Source organism: Callithrix jacchus, chromosome 11 (assembly GCF_049354715.1).
Source record: "Callithrix jacchus isolate 240 chromosome 11, calJac240_pri, whole genome shotgun sequence".
Taxonomy (NCBI): domain Eukaryota; kingdom Metazoa; phylum Chordata; class Mammalia; order Primates; family Cebidae; genus Callithrix; species Callithrix jacchus.
In genome coordinates, this window is record NC_133512.1 from 41,146,067 (window position 1) to 41,161,023 (window position 14,957).

A 14,957-nucleotide genomic window follows, 5' to 3' on the forward strand; every position below is an offset into this window, starting at 1 on the left:
GCCCACTGGATTCCATTCCATCTTCCTTGAGGGCCCCACCCTCATCCCGGCACGTGATGACGTAGGACGTAACAACGCCCCCCGGTAGCCATCTTCTTACATATGCAAACTCTTTTTAACTAGACTGTATATCAAGATATGACAAATACTGAGCTTAACTTCACCTGTCTGAGGGACGGTGGATCAGCTAACTTATGGCTAAGAATTACAAGAAACTGGTAGACAACCAATGGGACTATATATTTTCCTAGTTGGGGAGGCGTTAGAAGCCAGATTTTAGTTGAGACTTGAAGGCTAGGCGTTTCATTGACCTTTTTTGGGGTGGTGTATGCGGGAAGTCTCTACAATAGACAGGAAAATAGAAAATAAGGGGACTATTATGTGTTGTGTCATGGAGGACAATATGGAAAAATATTGGGAGTAGTTAATAGTATTGAATACTTTTGAGAAATTCAAATTAGGTGAGAACTGAAAATGTCATTTTGTCTTCTAAATAGGTACTCACTGATGACTTCCGTGAATGCTGTGTTGGTGGGGTGATGGGCCTGCAAATAACATTGAAGTGGGTACAGGATTGAGCCGGAGATGAAGAAGTGGCATAGTCAAGCAGACATTTCTTTTTCCATGTTTAGCTGTGGATGAGAGAGACATCAGATGGTAGGTTATGGGAATGAGGAATTAAATGAGGGTTTTCTAATTTTATTTTGGTTTAGTTTCTTTCTTTCTTTTTTTTTTTTGAGACGGAGTTTTGCTCTTGTTACCCAGGCTGGAGTGCAATGGCGCGATCTCGGCTCACCGCAACCTCCGCCTCCTGGGTTCAGGCAATACTCCTGCCTCAGCCTCCTGAGTAGCTGGGATTACAGGCACGCGCCACCATGCCCAGCTAATTTTTTGTTTTTTTTAGTAGAGACGGGGTTTCACCATGTTGACCAGGATGGTCTCGATCTGTTGAACTCGTGATTCACTCGCCTCGGCCTCCCAAAGTGCTAGGATTACAGGCGTGAGCCACCGCGCCCAGCCAGTTTTTTTTTTTTTTTTTAGACAGTGTCACTCTTTCACCAGACTGGAGTGCAGTAGCGTGATATAGGTTCAATGCAACTTCAGCCTCCCAGGCTGGAGCAATTCTCCTGCCTCAGCCTCCCGAGTAGCTGGGACTACAGGTGCACACAACCACACCCAGCAAATTTTTATTATTAGTAGAGACAGGGTTTCACCATGTTGGTCATGATGGTCTTGATATCTTGACCTCGTGTATCTCGTGATCCACCTGCCTCCGCCTACCAAAGTGCTGGGATTACAGGCGTCAGACACCTTGCCCGGCCAGTTCTGTTTTTTTAAATGGGCGATACTGAGCAGCTGAGAGCAGGTGGAGACAAACTGTGTAGGGGACCCAAGGGAACAGTAAAGGAATGATAGATGTTAACATAGTGAAGGCAGGAGAGAATGAGTTCCAAAGTATAAATGAGAGATTAGGACTAATAGATTAGATACCAACAGAAACAGCACTTCTAGTGCTTTGCTGTTCAGAGTATTCCACAGCTTCTCACGGGAGTTATAAGAAATGCAGACTCTTTGGGTGCCCTTACTAATTCAGAACCCGAAGTTCACAAGAACTTCCAGGTGATTCAGATGTCCTTAAAGTTTGAGGAGCAGCTGTCTTTTAGCTGGAGAAAAGAAGGATGGGGTGAGATGAAGTAGGCTACTGAATTTTGAATCAGAAAGATGAAAAAGATGTGACAAAGAGGGTATTCTAGCATGAGCTACAAAAGACCAAGTGTGATTTGTGGTCGATGATCTTTGTTTTAATTTTAGAAGAGCATAAAGTAAAAGTGATCTGGAAAGTGGCAATGAGGAAGTAGATGGACATCCACCCTATATCCGGAATGTGTGATAAGAGAAAATAATTAGGCAGTATTTGGGAGAGCGTATAGGGAAGTAATAGCTTCAGCATGCCAGCTTTCAGTTTAAGGAAAAGATGGAGCAAATTCCCAAAGAAGACAGCATACACAGGGAAAGTTTGGTGTTTATGAATTAGCAATTGCAGAGACAGAATCAGCCATCTGTATTTTCCCTTCTCTTTCATTTCTTCATTTTCTGTACTTACTCATAGTCATTCTATCTAAAACGTATAAATGGATAAATGGAAAAGAATAATTTACTCCTAGCTAGGAACTTTAAGGGTGAAAAATTCATGTCAAAACATAATTGATTGATTCTGTAGCTTATCATTCCTCTTCAGAAAAGAGATGTACTAAATCCAGTGACCCAATCTTAATTTAGTGATTTTTTTAAAAATCCTGCCCTTTTTAAGGTTGTTACCTATTTGGTACAGTCATTTTGTATCTTATTTTGTCTTATTTTTTTATGTTTAACTTTAGGATTATTTTCATTATCCAGAAGTCATATCATACTGTATTATGTTACATAGTCTTAGTTAATAGGTCTTTGCATAATTAAGATTAAAATGGAATATCAATACAATTCCCAGAATTCATTTTAATAGTGACATGAACTTCCTTTAACCATTTTGCAAGTATGTGAATAAAACCAGTGTAGTGTAATGCCATTTAACAAAAATGAGCTGCTGTTATCTAGAAACTTCCTATATTGCCACTGTGGAACATGGTTCTCAAAGTTTTGGGGCCATCTGCTAAGAGTTAAAAAAATTTTTTTGTGAGTGGTTTTCTTTTTTTGTAGTTACATGATTTTTTTTCTCATAACAATTAACTTGACTATAAGTTGGTGAACATTTGATTACCTTATCCAGAGAACATCCTCTTAATCAATTGGGTTGAGCTTACTTTCCGAGGTTTCAGATGCAGTTGTATGTATATGGGTTTCTTTCTCCTGTGAAATAGTATGAGAAAAATGTTTTAGGAATGCCATTATAAATATCAACTGTTCTTGAATAAGGAAAATAATCAAAATGAACGCTAAACCTATTCTGTCAGTTCATTTCAGTAAGCAAGATTTTAGCCCCTATAATATACCAGACACTGTGGGTTACAGTAGTTATATCAGACATCTTGAGGTAGTTCATAACTTCTACATTAAATTGTAATTTATTCCTTTTGACAACATCATATCTTTGTGAGGCTGTGTTTTTGTAAATTGCTGTAATAAAACAAGGATTATGGGAAAATTACTGTAGAACAGGAAATGAGGGAAGTGGTTTCCAAGTTTATTCCAAGGTTTGAGAAGTTGTAAAGTGCCCAACAGATAGATGTGCACATCCCATTAATAATGAAAAATGTTAATGTATATTATTTTTTAAATAGCTACTAAGTTGTTAGGACAGACACACATAAGTTTGGAGTTAACTGTTTAATAAATGAAACTGCTAGGTGTTTCTTGTAACTTGCAATACCATGAAAAAAATTACTGAGATACTAGGAATGCTGCGAATTGAGAAAGTTTGGGACCTTTGGCAGAACTAAATCCTTCATTTAACAGGTGAGAAACTTCAGGCCCAGGGAGATGAAGTGCTCTGCTAATCATAGCCTAGAATCTGGATCTTGTGACTTTTACTTCAGTCTAAAATGTATAACTTACCTCACTTTGAACTGTTCTAATTCATTTATTAAAAATCATCAGTTTACACATTGCTTCCTTTTACTCCTAACACTGAAGAACGGACATAGATATCTCAGGGCTGTTTCTAAATATTTAATGCCTTCTTTACTTGCTTGGGTACAACGGCGTCAAAGAAGCCACAGAGAAGTAATGAATAGATGTTGAAAAATTTCAGAAATGTGTTTTAGGATAATGCTAATCTTAGTTCTGACAAAAACTACAATATAGGAATAATTTGTTATGAGTCAAGATTATTCATTTATGGATAATGCTTTGTTATAAGAAACATTTAGATTTTTAAGACATGAAAGTACATTAGCTATTAAATGTAACATGCAGTAAGTTTGGATTTTGATTTTTTCTGTCTGGACCTTTATTTCTCCTAATTTAAAATTTGATTATGTGGAAGGTTATGAAAAAGCTTTATGCTTTACATGCTAAGATTTCTATCTAATTTATTAAATGTTTTATTAAAATATATGTTTAAATATCATTTTTACTAAAATTCATTTAACTTTGGAGATAAATATATTTGGAATCTACATAATATATATTTTCTGCATTTCAAATCATGATGTAGAAGAAACTGAAATTAAGATAAAATACATTTAACAAATAAAATATTAATAAGAACAGCTTAAGGAAATGTAAATTATTAGAAAACTCTGGCCTAAAATCTATAATTTAGATTTGCTAAATTTTAAAAGGCTATCATTCTTATTCATATTAAGAAACAAAATGTATTCTTTACTGAAAATGTTTAACAAATTTAGTCGATGGTTAGACAGTGGTTCTTAACATTTGTTGCATATTGTCATCACTTGGGAGCTGTAAAAATTACTGATTCCTTGACTCCACTACAAAGATTTTTATTTAATTTATCTAGGCTGTGTCCTGGAATTGGGATTTTACAGGTGATAGAGGTATTTTGGTTAGGTAAGAGAAGATCCTAATCTCAGGAAATGCATGCTGCAACATTTATACACACACACACACACACACACACACATACATATATACACAATTGTGAAAGGTATACAAACATTTGTGGTATTCTTTCAACCTTACCAAATGATGGAAAAATTGCATAATAAAAAGAAAAAATAAGAGCAAAAATAAATAGCCATGTATTTTCAAGTTAAAAAATTGAGAGACAAAATAATTATCTGAAGCCTGATAACTGTTTCCATGGGAGATCAGGACAGACATATTAGGCACCCAGCTTTAACATAAGATAAAGCTTTAGACCTTACTCTAAATCTTGATACTAAATGATGTAAGATAAATGTAAAAAGACTCAAAGTTTCTGTACTTCTCCAGTTTAAAAACAAAGTTAGAATCCCAAATCTTCATTGTATGGACTCTGTGGGCAGGAAAACAGGTGTAGGTACTTGTGCATTTCAAGTTATTTATACTAAATGCTAATCGTTTTAATACCTTATGAATACCTTTTTACTGGTTCTTATGCATTTGAAATTTCTCCTTTGTCCACTTCCTTGTATATAATCAGTGACTTTTCTAAGACTTTATAATGTATCAGTAGACAGGAGTTATGTCTATAAGGCTTACATGCTAAAATAATGTTTTTTTAAAAAAACTTGGAACAAATGTTAACTTGTACTGCAAGTTAAGTCTTTTCACATTAATGCTATGCAAAACAGGTGCTATAAGTAATACTCTTAGGACTCTCCTCACTCAGACCCCATACCAAGCATCAGAAATATTCTACCATTACCTGATTGGTAAGTTGATGAAGGAGATCTGATTACATAGTTAATCAAGGGGATATAGTGGAGGGTGGAGTGTCCTGTAAAACAGAATGTTCTCCACCCTTCCCTCCTAAAGCAAGCAGTAAGAATTTTCCTTGTAAAACTTTAAACTTTAATTGAGTGGTTTTCCTGCCTGAATATAGGTGGAGCTCCCATCTGCCTTTACAGATGCAAGGGCTTCTAATGGAAATGAGTAGGAAGGATTCAGTTTATTCCCAGATCTTGGACAAATCTCTTACATTCTTTAAATCCTGGCTTTAGGTTGAATTCATTCTGGTTATCTGAGTCTTTAAAGAATTACATAAAGCAAGTATGTTTCAGAGAAAACCATGTGAAATAAATAATTATTTTGGAATACACTGGTGTTTAAAGAAATACCAGTAGATTATAATGTAAACAATCCCTATCTAAACTCTTCAGAAACCAGAGTTTTCAAATGTTCATTACACATTTGTATTGTATTTTTCTATATTATTTAAATACATTTTGTGAATGGTCATATTTATGCCAGCTTTTTGTATGTATAATTCTTTGAAGCAAATTTCTCCTATAAAATATATTTTTAAAAAGTCTGCATACATCTATGTTAGTAAAAATACCAGTCTGAATCCTGCTAGAGTGCTTTGACTCTATATGGAAAGTAAATGAAAGATATAAAATGCAAACTTTGATTTTTTTGTTACTCTTGAACAGTTCAGACAGTAAGAACTGCATTAACAAGATGAGAAAAGTGGACATCAGTAGTATAGGGTAATTCAATCCCCCAGACCATTTGGTTTTAATTAGTATTTACCTATTTTAGGATATAAAAAGGTTGACATTCTGATAGAATTTTCTCACTTATAAACATGCCCTACATGAAATATTAATAAAAGAAATAGCCTCACATACAGCAGTTATTCTTAAAAAGTTTGTTCATACTGAAGGTATTGGCCAATTATAAAGTAGGTTGTGGTTTTTAGGAACATAAACACTCAGTCCTTCTAAAAGAAATGTCATTATCAGTCAACCTAAATATATTTTTTTCAATAACAATAAGAAATAGTACTTAATAGCTGTAACTTAATAGCCCTTTTCTTACCTTTTAGTATCCTCTCAAGAAGATGAGGAAAATACATCAGTGCACAAAGTGAAATATACTTCTCAAAACTGAGCATTTTATGTCATTACCTCTTAAGGGTCAAGTCTCTTAAGTGGCAATTTAAGTTTTATTTGGAAATTATACAGCTCAGTAAATAACTGGAATAATAATGGTTAATTTGGTAATAATAGCATTGATTTAAGCCAGTAATTTCTGAGTTCTATATTACTATATATTATACTCAGAAAAAAATAGATGGTAGATATCTGTCCCCATGAAATTAATACTTGATTTCCATATTTTCTACACATGGTTTTAAACATAGTCAAAAAATAAGAAAAAACATAAGAGATGATGTGTCTATTGTTAAAATTTTCCAATTAGCTCTTACTAGAGTCATCTAGACCTCATTATTTTACCTAAAGGATAATGAAAAGCACTGTCTTTGACATTGAACTATATGACCAACATGAATCTGTTTAAAAAGCAAGTTTTAAGAAAGAATGAACACACACACAAACACATATATTAAATAATATATATGTATATATAAAATCATAAAGCTTCCTTCAACTTCTGTAGTTTACAACTTTTGGTCTTTGGTCATTTCTTACAGGATACTAAATATGTGGGATAACTGAGATAGGGATATATTTTTTAAGTTATACTCTCTAGTCCACTTACCAAATAATACTACTGACTTTAATGTGAAAAATTCTTCCACAAAAAAGAATACACTATTACAATTTTTAACTTTTTTTCTTTCTTTCTAATCTGAATCAATTTAGATGTTAAACTGAACTATTATTTTAGTTTCCTATGTAAAAAGCAAAGGAAAAAGCCTTCTTGTGTGATCTCTTGCTCCCTAATATACCCCCCAAAATTTATATGTGTGTATATTATATAGAGAGGTGTGTGTCTATGTGTGTGTGTGTGTGTGTGTATATATGTATATATATATACACAGACTTCTATATATAATATACACACATATAAATAATAAATAAATATATAATATATATATATATATATATGCACACACAGACACAGAATACATAATGACTTTCAGGAGTGAAAACAGTCTTTTACAAAAAGATGGATTCCAATAACAGATAGAAATGTTCAGAAAAATCTCAGGATCAATTGTTTTCTCTAGTAAGCTCTCCAAACTTACCTTGAGATTAATCACAGCCTTCACTGCTTTGTATGCTGAATACAAGAGTTCCTTTCGATTTAAAAATGTATCCACTCTGAGTTAACATTCTGTATCTAATTAATATGTGGAGATAAATAATCTGTGAAACTGATGTAGTCTAACCTACACAAGACTTAGATGACTTTATTTGATCCTTAACAACCACATACATTGTTTATTATATGCTTTTCTATATGATCTTATCACAAAGCTAGATCCACTTGATTAAACAACTTTTGGACAATAATCATTTCCTTGTTTAAAGAACACAAATCTCTTATTACTATAATAATAATATCTACCTTCAATGAATTTATATGAATTTAATCACCTCTTCAATTTTAACATAGTGCTGTTGCTTAAGTCTAAGCAGAAGTATTAAGTAGTAGTTTATATTTTTCTTTTAAGGTATATGTTAGGAATTTTTGTGTTTAGGTCATTCTATGTGCATTTTAAAATACATTCCCCAAATTATTTTCAAGTGCATTTGAAAGTGACGATTTGATTAACAGAATGAGATATCACTGATGCATTATTTTTTTTGTTTTGTCCAAATATTTTATTTGTATAGTTCATATTTTTAATATTAAAGTACAAATCTAGGAAGATTTGCTTCAGAGAGCTTTCATTGTATTTTTATGTCTAATTAGAATTCAAGAGGATTTGACATCTGAAATCTTTCATTTTTTAATGTTTTTCTGCATATGGTCAGCAGAAAACAAAATAAAAATAAGATACAAATCTTGCCATATTGGTGGCTTTTACCAAAAAGAAAAAAAAAACCCACGAATGCAGCCTCTAATAATGTCCTTTCCCCCATATTAATAAGAAGGTTTGTGTTGTTCTGACATTAAATGGATTAAGCAGCAAGCCTGCTGAGAAAAATACTCAAAGGTATTAAACCCTAGCAGTGTTGGTTTAACTGTAATTACTGTAAAATAAGATTAAGTCTGAATTTGGAAGAAGAACTAGGTTTGACATAAGACTAAAAGGTAACAGTGTTCACAGATGCCTGAATTAATGCTTCAGTGAAAAATATAATTAGCACAAGATTTGAAAATATGTCTCCTTTGGCAAATGTCTTCAGAGAGTAATCAGTGCTGTAGACTGATGTAGTGGAAAGAGCACTGGGCAAGTGGCCAAAATCTCTGAATTCAAGTTTGTTGCTCTAGCACTCACAAGTTCTGTGACCTTGGATGAGAAATATCTAAAACCTTTGCATCTCAGTATGGTGCATATGGCCAACTGACAACCATTTGCACTTTTTCATACTGTGTATTTCTATACTACAGCAGCTAGAAAGCTGAAAACTGCTTATCCCAAATTCCTGTGCCATCAAACTTCCAAATGTAAATAAGTTTCATCCAATTAGATGCACTTGTTGAGATTAGGAGGCAGAAGTCAAGTGGAGGTCATCCTCCTGCTGCTTCCATGTTTTCTGCTAATAAGTGAGATTGTGGAAACATGATTTTTCTGTGATGGGTTCCAGCATCCAAGTTCTAGGGTTTGAGAGGCTGTTGTGGTGTCAGCAGTAGTGGCTCCCTGATCTCTCAATTGTAGCTAGAGTGGTGTGTTTTTGAAGTCAATAAATTTTGTAGTGACTTCTGGAGTCTCCACTTTTCTTATTGGACCAGAGGTCATAGTTCTCTAATAAATCAGTTCTACAGTGTTCAGGAAACATTCCTGAATTCCTAGCCTAGAGCCTCTCTCGCCAGCCTTTCCAAAGATTTGGTAAGCATTTTATTCCCTGTTTTAAATCCCTGTTTTCTGAAAATACCTGAAACTTACTCTGTTTTCTGTACCAAAACCTAATTGACACACATGTGCAAATTTCATTCATACCTTACAAAGTCTTTGAGAGGATTAAACCATTTTAAGCATATTTAATATTGCTTCCTCTTTTGAAAGATGCATATTCATGATATGAGAAGCAACTGTCAAATTGCCTCATGGCATTCTCTTGTCATTAATTTTGCTCAGCTAATATTGTCTAAACAAATTTTGTGACGTATTGGATCTCCTGCGCAAATAGTGCAGAAGAAGCAATTGCATATTCAATTGGTATCTAGATTTTATAAATTTCCAGTTCTAAGAATGTGAGTTTGTATGATACCTGTTCTATAAATGAATAGTTTTCACTTCAATTTTACATTTTACTAGTATTGTTACTATTTTTATTTTGCAGTGGTCATAATTAGAAGCACTATGGCTAATTTTGTAAGTGGAAGTGGACTGACATGACGCCATGTGTGGCAAGATTTTGAGCAGATTTGGAGAAATGTTGCTCTTTGCTCTCTTTTGATCTTATACTCTCTAAAGGAATAAAATAATTCTCCTTCCCCTTTTTAATGAATTTCCTTTTAGAAATATGTGTTGTTGTATCTATGGAATCAAGAGACCTTTTCCCATTTAAACTAGCCCACATATTCAGCTACTATTAAGGCACCAATGTACTTCATAGCAGTTATTTCCTGACTTGATTCGTTGCCCTCCTGTTTCAGCCTGGCTCCTGGCTCTTGCTTCTATTTCCATCTGTGGGTGCTTCTTTGGCCTTTCAATTTGTAATCAGTCTTTTATTCTGCCCTCCTAAAAGGCTCATCCCACTGACATTTTTTTTCCTTGAGACTTTCTTAGGAGGGGTGTATGTGTGTATCACCTAAGAAAGTCTCCTAAAAACATATATGTGTATATATACTTTAGTTTTCATCCCTCAGGACTTACATTCACTTGAACCTTGACTATGAAGACACCCTTCAGCTTTCCTCAATAGGTGAACTCAGAAAATAGGAGAATTACACTAAGTACTCATTACTTTCTTAGGTTATTTTATATATTGGACAGAATAAACTACATCAAATTTTCCAGGACTTTGTGCCTGAAAGTTTATTCATTTACTTCCACATGTATAAAACTCCATCATATGGTGGAATAAAGTTTTCTTAATTCATCCGTCATTTATTTTTATTTATTTTTGACACAGGGTCTTGCTCTGTTGCCTGGACTAGAGTGCAGTGACACAACCACAGCTCACTGTGGTCTCAACCTCGTGGGCTCTGTAGCTGAGAAAACTTGGAAGTGACCAAATAAATAATATAAAATAATACAACTGTGATTTAAAAAATTTTTAACGTCAGCAGTACAATATTTAAGCATATAAATTCAAGTTAAGTATACAAATTTAGCTCAATTCAACACACAATGATTAAGCACTTAAGATTTTACCAGCCTATTCTTCAATTATGTGAGAAACATGGCTTATTGATTAAATGTCATAAACAATACAAGATAAAATATAAGTTAATGTGAAGAATATATGGCACAAGCAAGTACTTTATGAAATGGATCTTGTAGAATGGGTACAATTTAAGTAAGTGACGAGTAGATTTTCTAATTAAACATGATAGAGTGAGAAGTATGAATCTGACATATTGAGGAAATGAAGAAAATTAGTCTGAAGTGGAAGGTATGTGTTAGGGAACAGGGAAAATATAATTAGGTAAGAAAGCAAAGTTAGATTAGTTGATGGGGTTATCTTAGGACTGATATTTAAAATTGATTTGATGAACAAGAAGAAATTATAGGTTCTTGAGATGGAAGCTGTGATGTGGATTTAGAAAAGAGTTTTCAGAATAGTTTATGGTAGTATTTAACATGGGATGGGAAAATTGGAGGTAAATCTAAAAATAAGAAACTATTAAGGTTAGAATTAGTCAATAAAAAATGATAGATGATGGAGCATGTGCAACACAGTGAAAGGCTATCTCTATGAAAAATAAACAAATAGCTGGGTGTGGTGACACATTCCTGTAGTACCAGCTACTTGGGAGACTGAGGTGGAAAGATAACTTTATTTTGTGTTTTATGCTGATCATTTAGAGAAAAACATTAAGAAAAGATTTGGGATGTCAAATCCTCTTGAATTTTAATTACACATAAAAAAAAAGTAGAATAAAAGCTCTGTGAAGCAAATATTCTTAGATACGTACATTAATATAAAAAATATGAACAATGCAAATAAAATATTTTTTTCCTTTCTTTTCCCAGTGTTGTGAACTACCTGTCATGGGATAAACAAAATTAAACCTGAAATCTTAGAAGAAACAAATTGTTTGAAGAAATTGGATGTGCTTTTTAAAAATTTTTCATTCAACTGAAACTTTGTGAACTGTTTCATGGTTGCAGTCTTCTCTGAATTTTAATCTTCAGCATTCACTTCCAAAGTATCCCCCACTAAACTGTATAATATTTATTGTGTCTCTTCATCATTAAACTTTGATGAATTTATAGAGTGTTTTTTGACATTATGTTCCTGAGAAAGGTAAGTTTCCTAAAAATCCCACCACCTTGGAAACAGAATTTTCTGAAACTTTTATACCTGGCTAAGTTACCTATTTTTTTATGGAGTCAACTTGTCCTCAAAACAAAATTAATATTTTATTTCCCTTTGGACAAGGACACATTAAACATTTAGTGCAGCATGCACATCTTTTAGAGATGTAGAACCATAAACAGTTATTTGTATACACTTCTTATGACATAGGGTGACTTTTACAATTTGCTGTGCTATTTAAAGTTAAATGCTCACCACTACATATTGTACCTGTGAAAAGATTTTAGGTTAGCTTTGATAATTTAAAATATTTTTGCTACAGCCAGTAGCCTACTAATGATGACATGAAATTCTGACATTGTTTTTACTGTGATTACATTGTATTTTTTCATATCTGTTATGTAGCAACCAACATAGTAGCAATAATAATAATTTGGTAACGAGTTCACATGGTTTTTGGATGGGGTGCTGTGTCCATCCCTAGGTGTTTATTATTATAGTGATAACTTATAAGAAGCACAACTTGGTGTACCCACATTAGTGCAAATTTCACTAGTCAGGAAAATGAATAAAGGGGTTCTTTTGATTAGCCCTATATGAAGTATTCTGAAAAAAATATTTTAATAGATTTGTATCCTCTTTCCATATATCTCATGTAAACTGTAATTTTTAATAATTCCCCCAAATGAATAAAAGCCATCTTTACCATTCAAACTTTAAAAAAAAAAAAAGAAGAAGAAAAATTAGTATTTATCGAATATAGGTCCTCACAGATTTGTTGTGAGAATTAAATGTGATACAATTTTTAAGGTAAAATCTGTAGCACAATTCCTAGAACATATTATATGCTCAGTAAAGGATAGTAAATGCTACTGGACTGACCCCTTAATCTCATATGTCATTCCAAAATAATGAATGAAGGCCAATTCATTGCATTTGGCACTGGAAAGACCAGACAGCTGCTTGAAAGCCGTGGTTGATTGTTGAGATTTCTGAAGCTCAATCTTCGTTCCATGTGAAAGCTTGGCTGTGGTTAATTTGTGATGTCTGTCTTAAGTTTGTGGTTAAAAAGGAACAGAAATCATTTTTTAACATCTTTATTTATTGTGGGGGATTCATTGGCAGATAAAAATGAAAAAATAGGCTGGAAGCAAACTGGCAAAACATTTTAGTGTGTGTGAGGTCCATGGTTTTCACTGAATAGTTTTCAATGAGTGTTTTGTTATACAAACCATATTTGGTAAAATAACTCATAAAAATTTGGAAACGAATGGGAAAAGGTAAAACCAGTAGGGAGATTATTATGATACAAAAACGAAGCTCTGAACTAAAGGTGTACAGATAAGGAGAGAATAGGATTGATTTGATAAGTATTTTGTGAGTAAAATTAATAGTCTTCGATGGTCAACTGATGTTGAAGGTAAAACATAGAATAACTCCCATGTTTCCTTGTCAATGATTGGGCAGAAAATGATGCCATTAAGAGAGGGAATTCAGGAGCATATGTGTGTATATGGGGGAGTGAATTTGGTTTTGAACATACTAAGTATAGATTGTCTGCTTAACCTGAAAATAAAGGTATCTAATAGGTAATTAGAAAAGGATTCTAAAGGCTAAGGAGAGAAAGAGAAGCCAGAGATATACTTGGGGTGATCAACATATCATTGGTAATTAATTGTAATTTGCACAGTAGATGCACTGAAGAGGACAACCAGTTATCTAGACAGGTATTTACCTCATGAGAGTGAACTGCGCACATCTCTTTCCAACATTGTGATTAGTTATGTCATGTTGATATCTTGAAATTGGACATAGTATGTACATTTATACCACAGAAGTCTCAAGCACTACTATCAAAACCTACTCTCCCCCTCACCAGTGCTATTAAGCATTTACCAACTAGTCTAATAGGGAAAACAAGTGAACATCGTGCTGCTTTGTTTGACTCAGGGATGAGGGGTGCCCAGGTCCTGGTTACTTGTCTTTAACTTTCCTTAGGGAGTACTAATTTAGGAGTCATTGTTCTAACCAATTAAAGTGAAGTCACTGTCCGGTTTTTCTCTTTTGCCCTTGTGAACAAGGAAGCTAAGGGTTAAAGTCTATTTCTTATGTATTTGTGTGTTGCAGGATCTTTTCATAAAGATTTTCTTCTTTTTACTGTTGTATGGCATTAGCTCATCTGTGTTTACAGTGCAAACTGCTTCAAATCTATTAAGTTGATTGCATGTACATTAATCAGTCACCCGGGCTCTCAATTTGATGAAAATAGACTCTCTGTTGCAATTTTCCCAACAGTTTAAGGCTTTCCCAGTCCTCTGCTGCAGCTCTTCATTAAGCACATGCTTAGAAGGAACTAGGAAATGATGTAAGGCAAACAAACCTCTCTACATCTTTAATAGTCACAGGTGGACTCTGGCATTAGAAATTAAAATAAGATAGATGAAATAAATAAGAGATGATAATAATACATAATAGATGAAATACATGAAATAATGTAGTTAAAATACAAAATTATTTGTGGATTCTGAATTTCTGGAATAAAATTAATATCTAGGGAATTGTGTGTCTGAAAAAAAATACATTTTGAGGAAAACATTTCCCCACACCAGTTTACACCCAAAACCAACAGATGACACATATAATCTGAAGCTAATGAAACTGATGACAGAAACATCTATTTAAGACTATGGATTGTTACTCCCTGACAGCTGGAGAATGCTTTACTAGAACAGTTGCTAAATATAGTATCTGTATTTGGCATATAATATTTCCCATATTGACATTACAACAATTGGCAAAACTGTGTACATCGTGAAGCATAAGCTAAGAAAACTAACCATGTCATTTCTCAAAGCTATATTTGTAAAGGGCACATAAGTGATGTTTGATAAAATAAACACCAAGCTGCAAAGTCATTTGTGTGACAACAAACTTTAGAAATTACCACTTCTCTTTAAGTTGAACTATAAGTTTGCAACAGGTACTGATCTATAAAGAGAAAAGTCTACA

At 33.5% G+C, this 14,957-nt stretch overlaps 1 long non-coding RNA gene across 2 annotated transcripts; it reads left to right on the forward strand.

Moving 5' to 3' along the window:
* The first annotated feature begins 37 nt into the window (after nt 1-37).
* On the forward strand, nt 38-11,902 carry LOC108592858 (uncharacterized). 2 transcript variants are annotated; one of them, XR_013523717.1, is made up of 4 exons: nt 38-218; nt 498-657; nt 3,345-3,453; nt 11,663-11,902. It is a non-coding gene; the product is annotated as an uncharacterized LOC108592858 (long non-coding RNA). The 2 variants fall into 2 exon arrangements; XR_001913162.4 differs by lacking the exon at nt 3,345-3,453.
* The last annotated feature ends 3,055 nt before the right edge of the window (nt 11,903-14,957 follow it).